The sequence below is a fragment of the Pinus tabuliformis genome, chromosome 8 (assembly GCF_031772625.1).
Source record: "Pinus tabuliformis cultivar Carrire ecotype Pingquan chromosome 8, CPIR1, whole genome shotgun sequence".
NCBI classification, from domain to species: domain Eukaryota; kingdom Viridiplantae; phylum Streptophyta; class Pinopsida; order Pinales; family Pinaceae; genus Pinus; species Pinus tabuliformis.
The window spans coordinates 1,753,120,200-1,753,132,718 of NC_142294.1; positions in this window are offsets into that span (position 1 = coordinate 1,753,120,200).

Below are 12,519 nucleotides of genomic sequence, written 5' to 3' on the forward strand. Positions count from 1 at the left end.
TTGGTTTCCCACTAGGCAGGTTGAGGCCATCGAACGATTTGTATGATTATAACCTTCCAGATTATTGAAATGAATGAATGGAAAGGTACTGCCAAGCTCACAAAAAAAAATATAATGAGAAATTTAGTCCCGGGGTAGCTCATTTGGTAATCCGATATATGTGAAATCGCTGAAACTCGAGGGACCCAAGTTCAAATCCCCTTTTTACGACCGGGCTATGGGGAGGAGGATAGAACGTAGCCCCCCATAGGTTTACTGGTAGTTCTGGGTCACAAATATATAATAAAAAAATATAAAATAAGATTTCCATCATGGTTGTAAGATTCAAAAATTCATCACTAGAAGGGTCATTTACAAACCTCATTCAAAACTTGAAACAATATCCAAAATGATTTTATACTTAGAATTCTAAATATTGAAGAATAGTTATAGACTTCAAAAACATAAAACCTAAAATCTGAACATGATTCAGTGGGGAGAAAGAACTTCCACAAAAATGTCTCCTCCATGGATGTCATCCTCAACGCTAGTTTGCAAAAGGTAAAGGACAAAGTTCTTATGTTGTGCTCCATTATGAGTGTTTGTTTCAAGTATCAACTAAATCTAATATGGGGCTAATGGATATGCAATGGAATGTATTTTCCCTATTGCATTGTTATAACCTATTCCTAGTAATGAATTAACTCACGACACTAGATTCTAGTGTAGTTAGTTATCTATTTTGTCATAATACTATACTCACAATAATTTCAACCTTGAGATTAAGATTGGTGTCATGCTTACCCAAATTATGAAAAAAAATAATAAAAAAAACTCAACTCTTTTATAACATCCTCATACCTTTACAAAAAAGAGAAGTGTATTTCTTGAAACTATTTATAATCCTCAGGACATAAGGTCACAAATTTAAGATAACTGAAACCAAAGAATAAAGACATATAGTCCATATACACAAGACATAAGGGGACATAGAGTCACAAATTTAAAATAACTGAAATCAAAGAATAAAGACATAAACCACTAAAATAGTATTGAATGAATAATGCCCAATTCATGTTGGTAAAAACCATCACCTAGACTATACCCAATAATTGTTGTTTGTGCTGAAGTGCCCAATTCAAAAACATAACATTGAACAATCCTAGAATATACCTCTTTCAAGAATGAAATATTTAGCCTACTCACTTTACAAGATTCTTATTCTTTATAACCCTACAGTCATAAAAACTAATATCACAAAATCTTTTAATATAATATCACAGAATCTTGTTTTAACATTTTCATGAAAAAAACCTTTTTCCATTTTTCATTTTGTCACATTTGCCAGTGTTAACGTGGATCTAGACTCGTTTTAAGAAAATAAAAAATTAAATTAAAAAACTATATAAACATTTAATCTAATATTTCTGAATTTTAAGACTGCCGTATTGAAAACTATAAACATTCCGGAAGAATTATAGACAAAATTCCCACGGCTTTGTTGTACATATCTAAAACTGAAACTGTGAATCCTTGAATTTTTGTGGATCCCTCTTGATGGACTCTGCAATCTGTTGACGGTCGACAAAGGCGTCATTTTTCAGTTCTGGAGACGATGCAGAGGCGTCATATTTTTTATTTGGAGGTGACGCGGACTCCAGAATCTGTCGAGTGCGGTCGCTTTTGAACTCCAGAGGCCGTGCGGACTCCGCAATCTGTCCAGTTCCGTCGCTTTTCAGCTCTGAGGTCCATGGGGACTCCGAAGTCTGTCGACTGTGGTCGCTCTTCGGTTCCGGAGACCGTGCTGACTTCGCCATTTGTCGATCAGTGTGGTCGCTTTTAAGCTCTGGAGGCCCGGCGGAGTCCGCAATTTGTTGACCAATCTGATCACTTTTAAGCTTTGGAGACCGTTCCGACCCCTGAACCCCTATTTCGGCGGCTACTACGGAAAGAGATTGAAGCTGTTGATAGATGTCATTAAATTTCCTCTTCCATTCCATTTTTTCTTCGGACAAATCGGGTTTGGGTTTGGAGCCGAAGCAGCAACTGAAACATCCTGGCTGTTGTTTGTCGCGATTGATGAGAGATTTCGCCTCTTCGACGCTATCCTTCAACGCTTCCAAACAACATTTTCCGACGGGCTTGGGGAGTTTCTCGTGCTCATCTTGGAATTTCTTGCGATTGTGCTCCAGAATCTCCTCCATGCGCCTGAACTCGCTGGCTTGCACATTCAGAATGTGAAGGTTTTCCTCCGACTCGGCAACACCCCGCATCTCTTTGATGACCACATCAATAATGGTGCTGCTTTGTCGTGCCATAACCCAGAAGCGGGGAAATCTGTAAAATTGCACAAAGGAGGGAGATGGAAGCTGTAGGAATGTTGTGGACAATCAACCAGAGACGAGGGGAGGGAGTGGATTGGAACAAAAGGCTTGGAGAAGGAAAGTAGGAGTTGGACCGAGGGAGTAGATTGGAACAAAAGGCTGGGAGAAGGGAAGTAGGAGTTGGACTTAACAAGAGGCTTGGAGAGGGGAAGTTGGAGTTTGGAATTTGTATTGTGTTGGATTGGAATCTACTTTGGTTTTTCTTTTTCTTTTTCCATTTGGGGTGAGTATAGGTTAGGGTCAGTTTCAATGGAAAGTAAGAATTGGATTTTGTACTTTGTTGGATTGGAATATATTTTGTGTTTTTCTAATCTCAGTATTGATGGAGAAAAAACAGTTGTATCACACATGAGTGTAGGTATTGGTGAGGGTAAGTCAAGGTTAGAGTGGGGTAGAAAAATATTTGGTTTTTTTAAGTATCTATTTTCATTTTTTTTTTAATTATAGTGAATGGTTAATTTGCAGGAGTAATATGGGTGACATATCATTGTTGTCCCCCTCTTATATGATTATAAGGGGAATTATATTAAGGGCATGAAATCATCAATTTGGTTTAATTAAAATTTGAGTTATGAACTTGGACGGGCGCTAGTGTTGATCATTGCCCCGTCCGGGGGTTGCACATAGTCAAACATTGCACATAGTAGATTTGTCAAGCCTAAGGTGTCTCACACGCTAGGCACACACACACTCTCTCATTTGGTTGTAAGTCCTCTCTTCTTGTTAGGCGGGCTTCTATCGTCGTTTGGTGCCACCCAAGCCAAATAAATATCTTGGTTGTCAACTTAATATCTCGTATGTTGTCAACTTGGAATGAGTTTGGGATATGCTCGTATGGCAACAACATGGCTCAATATCTTTCATCTGGTGGACCAATGAGTGAAGTGAGATGGTATTGCTCACCTAGTTGCACATATTCGTTCACTGCACAAAGCCCATGTCCTTGAATCAACGTAACCTAGTGCCTACCATGACGTCTAAGATCAAATCGAGTGGCCACTAATGCAACCACCACTTTGACACTAAGAGTTGACACTCCATGAAGGTAGGGGGAGCCTACTCCTTGAGCCTTATCACAACAGGTCAAAGATGTGTCTCTTGTGGGATTTGAAACAAGATGGAGAAGATAACATCCCACTGTACACCAAGAAACTAGAAAAAGCATCTATCTTTTTGTGAAATACTGTCATTGTATAAGATATATTAGACAATGCTGCAAACATCGACATCGCAATATATTATCATTGTATAAAAAATATTTGTGAAAAACAAAATTTATCTTTATCGACGTTTCGAGTCTAGACCAAGACTCATCATTAGGACTTGATTTACAAAAGAGAGAGAGAAAACAGTGTTGATAAATAGGGTTGAGGTTTAACTGTCAAGAATGTGAGCCGACCAGTTTCATGATTTGAATAAACTAGATTATTTTTAATATTTCTAATATATATTCTATTAAGGTTCTTTTTAATTTTATTTATTATTTATGGGTCATTGTTATAGTTATATATTAATTTCTTTTTTAAAATGATGACTTTGTTTTAATTATTTGTGACTTTTATGGTAATTATGTTTATATTTTTAATTTGTTACAAGGGTTTTTAAGGTGTATGTATTATACAGCTAAAAGGAAATGTATTATAAAGCTATATATGCTTAGGATGATTTTAATATTTACTATTCTTCTTATTTTTAATATTTAATATTCTTCTCATTTTTAGTATATTAAAGTTATTTTTATTTTGTTTATTATACATATATTATAAAGCTAAAAGATCATAATGTTTTGTCTTAACTAATTGTTAAATTTTTCTAATTTTTGTTAATTTTTCCTTTAATATATTTATTTAATATATTTAATTCATGTAAGATTTTAACTCATTAACCTCTTAAAATCTTACATGAATTAAATATATTAAATAAATATATTAAAGGAAAAATTAACAAAAATTAGAAAAATTTAACAATTAGTTAAATCAAAACATTATGATCTTTTAGCTTTATAATATATGTATAATAAACAAAATAAAAATAACTTTAATATATTAAAAATGAGAAGAATATTAAATATTAAAAATAAGAAGAATAGTAAATATTAAAATCATCCTAAGCATATATAGCTTTATAATACATTTCCTTTTAGTTGTATAATACATACACCTTAAAAAACCTTGTAACAAATTAAAAATATAAACATAATTACCATAAAAGTCACAAATAATTAAAACAAAGTCATCATTTTAAAAAAGAAATTAATATATAACTATAACAATGACCCATAAATAATAAATAAAATTAAAAAGAACCTTAATAGAATATATATTAGAAATATTAAAAATAATCTAGTTTATTCAAATCATGAAACTGGTCGGCTCACATTCTTGACAGTTAAGCCTCAACCCTATTTATCAACACTGTTTTCTCTCTGTAAATCAAGTCCTGATGATGAGTCTTGGTCTAGACTCGAAACGTCGATAAAGAAAAATAAATACTGTGGATTATCCGAGTTCAAATTCTAAAAAACCAAACCACAAAAATCTGCAATCCATTAACAAAATTTATGTTTTTGATAAAAAAATATTTATCGAATAATTACTAAATATTGTCATGATAAAAAACACGTTTATGAAACAATTTTTATTCCATCCCGTAACTCTCACAACCTAGTGACTCTCGCCCATAAATTTAAACTAATAATTCAATGAAACTAGACACTTTCACAATAAAATTATAATAAACTTTAATAAAAAATAATTTATATTTTATTTCTAAAAATGATTACTCTAATCCCTTTTCTCATAAAACACTTATTCCAATTCCGTTCAACAATTATTCAAATTCTGATCAAGAACTTTGGAAAAGGTTATTCCAAACCCAACCGCATTGGATTCGAGAAATCGATTGTGAGGTGTATATATATACCATATAATAATGAGCTCTAATAAAGATTATTTTACATTTTAATTTTGAACATGTTTATTCCATATAATAATGAGCTCTAATAAAGATTATTTTACATTTTAATTTTGAACATGTTTATTCCAATTAATATCTGTCGCCCTCAAAATTAAATTATAATGGATTTTAATAACGGTTATTTTACATGTTTATTCCAATCGCTTCGTTCACACTTATCTGTAAAAAGATTATTCCAGTCCCGACGATTATTCCAAATCCTACCGGATATGATTAGAGAAATCAATTGTGATGTGAAATATCTCTGCCACATTATTTTAACGTCCACAAAGATTAAACCAATTGGTTGATAGGTTTTTTTTTTTACTTATATGCATACCATAAATCAAACACTGTATTTATATGTGTTTATATAATGTAATTTAATTTAATCATTATTTATATAAATTTATTTTATGAAGTATTTAAAGGATTACAAAATTGATATATAGTTTTTAAATCTAAATTATTTCTTCGATAATTAAAAATTAATTATTTAATAAAAAAATTAATAAGGTTATATTACATTTATTTATGCTAATCAGTGAGCAAGTTTTATTTAATAGTGAATCTAGTTAATATTATACTAATTGGTCATCATACTTATTTTATTATTAACTTGAATGGGTCCATAGGTCTCTATTACACAACTAAGCAAGATACCAAGATTTTATTTCCTTCAGGAAATGTTTGTCCGGACTCTTGTAGTGATGATGTATAATCATAAGCTAGGGTCTCGTGTACGAGTGTTGAGTGTGACATTGAAGTAGCCTAAGAAACCAAGATCCCATGTATAAGTGTTGACCACACAATGAAGTAGTGAAGGACACCAAGGTTCCATGTTCAAGTGTTGAACTCAACACTAAAGTAGTCTAAGAAGGTCATCCATAAGCCAAGGTCACAAGTACAAGTAAAGCTATCAATGCAAAAGTAGTCAAAGAATGTTGTTCATAAACCAAGGTCTCATGTGTAGGTGTTCATCTCAATCTTGACATAGATCATGAAGTTTATCCATAAGATAAGGTCCCACATACTAGTGTTCACATTGATTCCCAACTAAAGATACATGAATGGTCAAATGTGATGCTCAAAAGGCTCACCATGATCATATGAATCCAAATAGAAGAACCCTACCTAGCAAAATATCTTCGAGATGGCCAAAAAAGGGTGGCTTTAGAAACAACACTACCATTGTAGAAGAATCGTATTGGAAATTGGTAGGCACCAACTTCTCATGCCTTTCTTTAATGGTATGTTTTTTGTATGAAGGGGTATGTGCATCGAAGAGAAGTTTAAAGTAGTTATTTTTCAATAAGTGACAACTATCCATATGCCATTCCATGCAAGCCTCCCCTAAATCACACCAATCATGTAGGTAATTGATATACTCCCCTTTAATGGTGATTAGGATCTGCATTTGCTCAAATATCTCTAACACTTTATAAAGATACTTTCTAGCCATCTATGTTCCACTAAGGGTTAGGAGTAGTGATTTTCAAGGGCTATATATATATATATATATCTATATATATATATATATATATATATATATATATATATATATATATATATATATATAAGTTCTCTGTCAAATAATGTTGGTCTAGGTCAAATCTAAACATTCTATCAAAAATGTATGCTCTATAATACATGTGACCATCATAGAAAATCTCTTAAAAAAGAAGAATTTCAAACTACAATATTTCATTCAATTAACCTTGGATTCAAGTGATTTTTTTTTTGAAATCACATATTTTGTCAAATGAAAACATATTTACACTTGATTTCTAAAAATTTACAAAGAACACTAAAAAATAGATCTGGGTGTTGTCGCCACAACATAAAAAGCCCTAAAAAAGAAATTTATAGTGCCATAACTTATTTGTTTGACCTTTTATTTGAGCAATTTTTTTTCGAATAAGTTATTGTTGTCTAGAGAACCCAAATGTCAGACCAGGAGGTAACTCCTCAAATCAAAACTCATTTTATTCATTCAGGTTGTTCATTATTATATACAAGAGGGAGTGATTGTTCGGTTCATCTCCCGATGACTCTCTATCTTCTCTATTATTTATTTACATTAATTACAGATGTACACCCAATCCCTTTGATTAGGTGTCAACATTCCCCCCCTTAATCTGAAGGCATGTTGGTGAGTCCAAGCATCATTCTGAATCTTTCAATCTTTTCTCTTCCAAGTGCTTTGGTGAAGATGTCTGCAATTTGCTCATTAGTGGAACAATGGGGGAGATGGATTGTTTTGGCCTCAACATGATGTCGAATCAGATGATACTTAGTATTGATGTTCTTTGTTCGATCATGGAACATTAGGTTCTTGGCCAACTTTATTACAGAGGTATTGTCAATCATGAGTGGAGTCGATTGTACTTGTTTTACCTGCAAATCTTCAATAATTTTCCCGAGCCACACAATTTATTTTGTTGCCTCAGCTGTTGTCACATATTCTGCCTCTGTTGTGGAATCTGTTGGAACTGATTGTTTACATGATCTCCAGGAGACAACTCCTGATCCAAGACTCATAGCATAACCTGAAGTAGATACCCCAGTTTCTTTGTCTCCATCGAAGTCTGAATTAGAGTATCCAATCAAGCTGAAGTCACCCACCTCTGTATACTTGATTCCAAAGTTTTGAGTTCCCTTTAAGTACCTTAGAACTCTTTTTGCAGCAGACCAATGTCCCTCACAAGGCTTTTGCATAAATTTGGAGAGGATTCCAACAACAAACGAAATGTCTGGTCTGGTAGTAGTTAGGTAGTTGAGACTTCCTACAAGCTGTCTATACTTTGTTGCATCCTCAAATTCTTTTCCTTCAATGGATGTGAGCTTTAAGTTTTGTTCCATTGGAGTAGTCAGAGGATTGCATTCAGTCATGCCAAACCTATTCAACAGATCTCCAATGTACTTCTTTTGAGAAAGGAATATGGACTTCAGATGTTGAGTTACTTCAATACCAAGATAGTAATGAACATAGCCCAAATCAGTCATTTCAAAACCATTTTTCAATTCCTTCTTTATGGATGCAATGTAGCTTTCATTGTTCCCTGTCATCAAAAGATCATCTACATATACCACAAGATATACAACTGTTTTGCCAACTTTCTTGGCAAACAAAGTTGCATCATCAAGATCATAATGTTTGAAATTGAGTTTCAGAAGATGCTCAATCAGTTTTTCATACCAGGCTCATGGTGCCTGTTTGAGGCCATACAAGGATTTCACAAGTTTACGTACTTTATGTTCATGTCCTTTCACATAAAATCCTTCGGGTTGGGACATAAAAACATTTTCTTTTAGATTTCCATTCAAGAAAGCAATTTTTACATCCATTTGATGGACTTTCCAACCGTTCTGAGCTGCTAGGGCAAAGAGTGTCCGGATGGTAGCCTATTTTGTTGTGGGGGCAAAGTTTCCTCATAATCGACCCCTTCCTTCTGTGCAAAACCTTTTGCCACAAGCCTTGCTTTGTGCTTGTCAAGTGAGCCATTAGCTTTATACTTGTTATTGTAGACCCACTTGCATCCAATTAGTTTAGTTCCCAATGGAGGATCAACCAGCTTCTAAGTGCCATTCTTTATCAGGGCATCATATTCCTTTTGCATTGCTTCTCTCCATTCATCATGAGAAGCAGCTTCTTTGAAGGAAGTTGGTTCAAAATATGTAGACAAATTGAATTCTCAATCATAAGAAACATCCATATCAACAGGTGAATCAGAGTCATCTACATTACCTCATTTTTTCGGTTTGAATTTCTAGTTCCTGTATTTCCAATCTCATAAGGATGAACACTTTCAAGTGTCTTTGTCAGCCACTTTGGGGGACCTTTCTCAGATGGTCTAGGCTGCTCCATTGATTGAGTTGTGATTGAATCAAGATTGAGTCTCCCAATTTTATCAATCACATCACTCAAAGTATCATCCATTGTTGGAGTTTCATGTAGGGGAGATAGTGCTTTATAAGAAGATTCTACAGGTTGATCTAGTATAGGAATCCCCCCTTCAAGATGTGGAATCTGATTATCAAATTCTTGAAATGATTTTGCATTTGTGAATCTATCCAAGTGATCAAGTTGCTTTTCAACAACATTGTTAGTTTTGGAGGATTCAAGAAAGATTATGTAGAAATTTCCACTGTAGATCAACAGATTATGCAATAGACTAAAACAAAATACAAGATCTACTTCTACAACAAACTTTGCGAAAGCTTAATCAATTTGAGCATGATCAATGAGAACACATATAACTGAGAATGAGAAATCAATCACACATAACACAGAAGAAATAACCCGGGGAAAGCCTCAGCCTAAAACCCCAACTCTGTATTATCATACAAGTAGATATATAGTCTGGATTACAAAAAGAATCAGCTCACAAGCTATCATGTTCTCTTTGCAATCCCTCTGCTGCTCATAGACAGTCAAAGGCCTCCCTCAAACCTTCTCCTCTACCCTCCAAGCCCCCTATTTATTTGTGCAATTTTCCTTGGGGTCCAGTGAAACCACATGTGTGAATTGGCCTCTTCACACACTCACTAACCTCTGATCTAACTGCACACTGGAAGGAGATAAATCTTTCTCCATGGATGAGTTTCCTTTATAGGAAAAATCCATCCAATTGATAGTACATTGTCCCTCCTCTGATCTCAACTGGGCCTCTGTCTGAATTGACATGCATGAGTTATTCATGAGAGAATATTCAATTATCTGAAGTGCTGCAATTATACGCAAGCATGCATTAATTAACTGAACTCACATTAATTTAAACAAACTGTTTAAATCAATCTGACTGGACTTGACTCAGTTAACTGAACCAACTAATTACAACTCAAATTAGAACTCATCCTTATCTCTTTAACTGATGGATAAATTCCTCAATTAATGGAGAAACTGTTGCATGTCCTCACATAGACTTCATGTTTGATTTTTCACAACTAATTAACTCACAGTGAATTAATTAATTTATTTTCAAACAACTGTTAAGTTCAAATTCGAATTTTACTTCAATATTTTAGTTTAGGGAATGACTAAAATAGGAATCCATCCTGAACTGCTAAAAATAGCAATGCTATTTTTAGCACTTCCATTTTTCATTCCCTGTTGCTCGATCCAGCATTGGTACCCAAAATGCTATTTATAGCAGTGCTATTTTTAGCACTTCTATTTTTAGCATTTCTTGTTGCTATTTTCAACAGATTACATCTCTAGATACAACAAACTTTTTGTTGACTTCATCATAGAGACGGTATGCTTTGGAGGTGTTTGAATACCCTAGGAAGATACACTTATGACTTCTTGCACCAAGTTTGTTTCTATGTACCTTTGGTATCAAGGCATAACAGGTGGAGCCAAAGACCCTGAGATGCTTTACCAAAGGAATGTGCCCATACCACATTTCATAAGGAGTCTTGTTTCTAATAGCATTAGATGGACATCTATTCTTTATATATACAACACATAGAACTGCATCAACCCAAAACATCATTTTTACATTTTTGAAGAACAACATGGAGCGTACCATATTTAAGATTGTCCTATTCATTCTTTCAGCTACTCCGTTCTGTTGTGGATTATAAGGCACAATTTTTTTATGTTTGATCCCATGTTGGCAAAGATAGTTTTCAAATTCATTTGAAGTGTATTCTTTTCCATTATTAGTGCAAATAGAGCCAATATGAGATTGTGCATCATTTTCAATCCATGTATGAAAGTTCTTGAATGTTTGAAAAGCATCAGATTTGTTTTTCAATAAATAAACCCAACACATTCTAGTGTAGTCATCAATAAATGTCATCATATATTTATTTCCATTTGCAGAAGAGACAAGCATTGGGCCACATAAATCTGAATGAATGAGTTCAAGTTTTCTATGTGCTATGGAGTGTGAATCATGAAAGGATTGTTTGCTATGATTTCCTAGAATGCAAGCATCACATTGCTTAAGCTTCCTAGGAATTGTAGGCAAACCATTAAAACCATTTTTCTTCAACAAGCAGAGGCTGTCATAGTTCAAATGTCCAAATCTAGCATTCCATAATAAACTTGATGGAAGTGTACCTTCTTCATAATGAGAATTATATGAGAAATTTTGTGTACGAGCAGAGGTACCCTGCAGCTTGAGAAGCCTTTCTTCTTCTATCCCTGTCATGACAAGTGAGTGGTCAGATGCTTTTCTCACCTCAAGCTTGCCATCAAACATATGAATGGAGTGACCTTGCTGGCGGATGTGGACCAATGACAACAAGTTTCTCCTCAGCTGTGGGAGATACAGAACATGATGCAGAATTTTTTTTGGAAGACCAGGCAATTTAAGCCTGATTGTGCCAAGCCGCGATGGCCTTAGTTTTGATTGGTCTGCAAAGTATACTGCTCCATCAACATTGTCAGTAAATTCTTCAAAAAATTCTCTTCTAAAAGTCATGTGGCAAGTTGCTTCTGAATCAAGCAACCAATCATTTTTCGAAGAAGCAAGTGAAGCATTAAATAAGTCTTCATTTACTCCAATATTACATTGTGCCACAACATAATGAGCGTATTCAGGTGCTTTACCTTTGTCTGTGTCATTGGTTTTACCTTTGGGTTGGTTTCTTTATTGCTCAATTTTGTCCCAAGGTAACTTGCATGTGGAGGCATCATGTGATCCATTTCTTTTGCAGTGTATGCAGTGCAAATCTGACTTTTCTCCTTGAGAGTGTCTGCCCCCTTTGCCTTTGAAATATCTTCCTCTTCCTCTTCGACCACCTCTTCCTCTAGAAGAATCTTGGGCAAGATTCTTTTCTTTATGAGCAAGGCACACAACCTCTTTAGAAGATTCAGGGGCTGTCTTCTTTCCAAAAGCTTTCTCTCTTTCAACAAATTTTTTCACAAGAGAGTCAAAGGTAATATCTTTGAGATTTCCATTTGCTTGCAATGACTCAAGATAATTGGAGTAAGTAGGATAAAGTGCCTTGAGAAAAGCGATCAGAGGAATATCCAATTCAACCTTAGTGACTTTGATATCATGCATTATAGATTTTACTTTGGATGCAAGAGCAAGAGGATCATTATTTTGTAATTCAAGGGTGAAGAGTTTAATCATGAGTTGAACAACTTCAAGTGCAGAGTGTGAGTCATAGAGTTCTTTCAACTTTTGTAAGGCTTCAAATGCATTTGAAAATGGCGAAATGTGTTAACTCACCTCTTCACTTA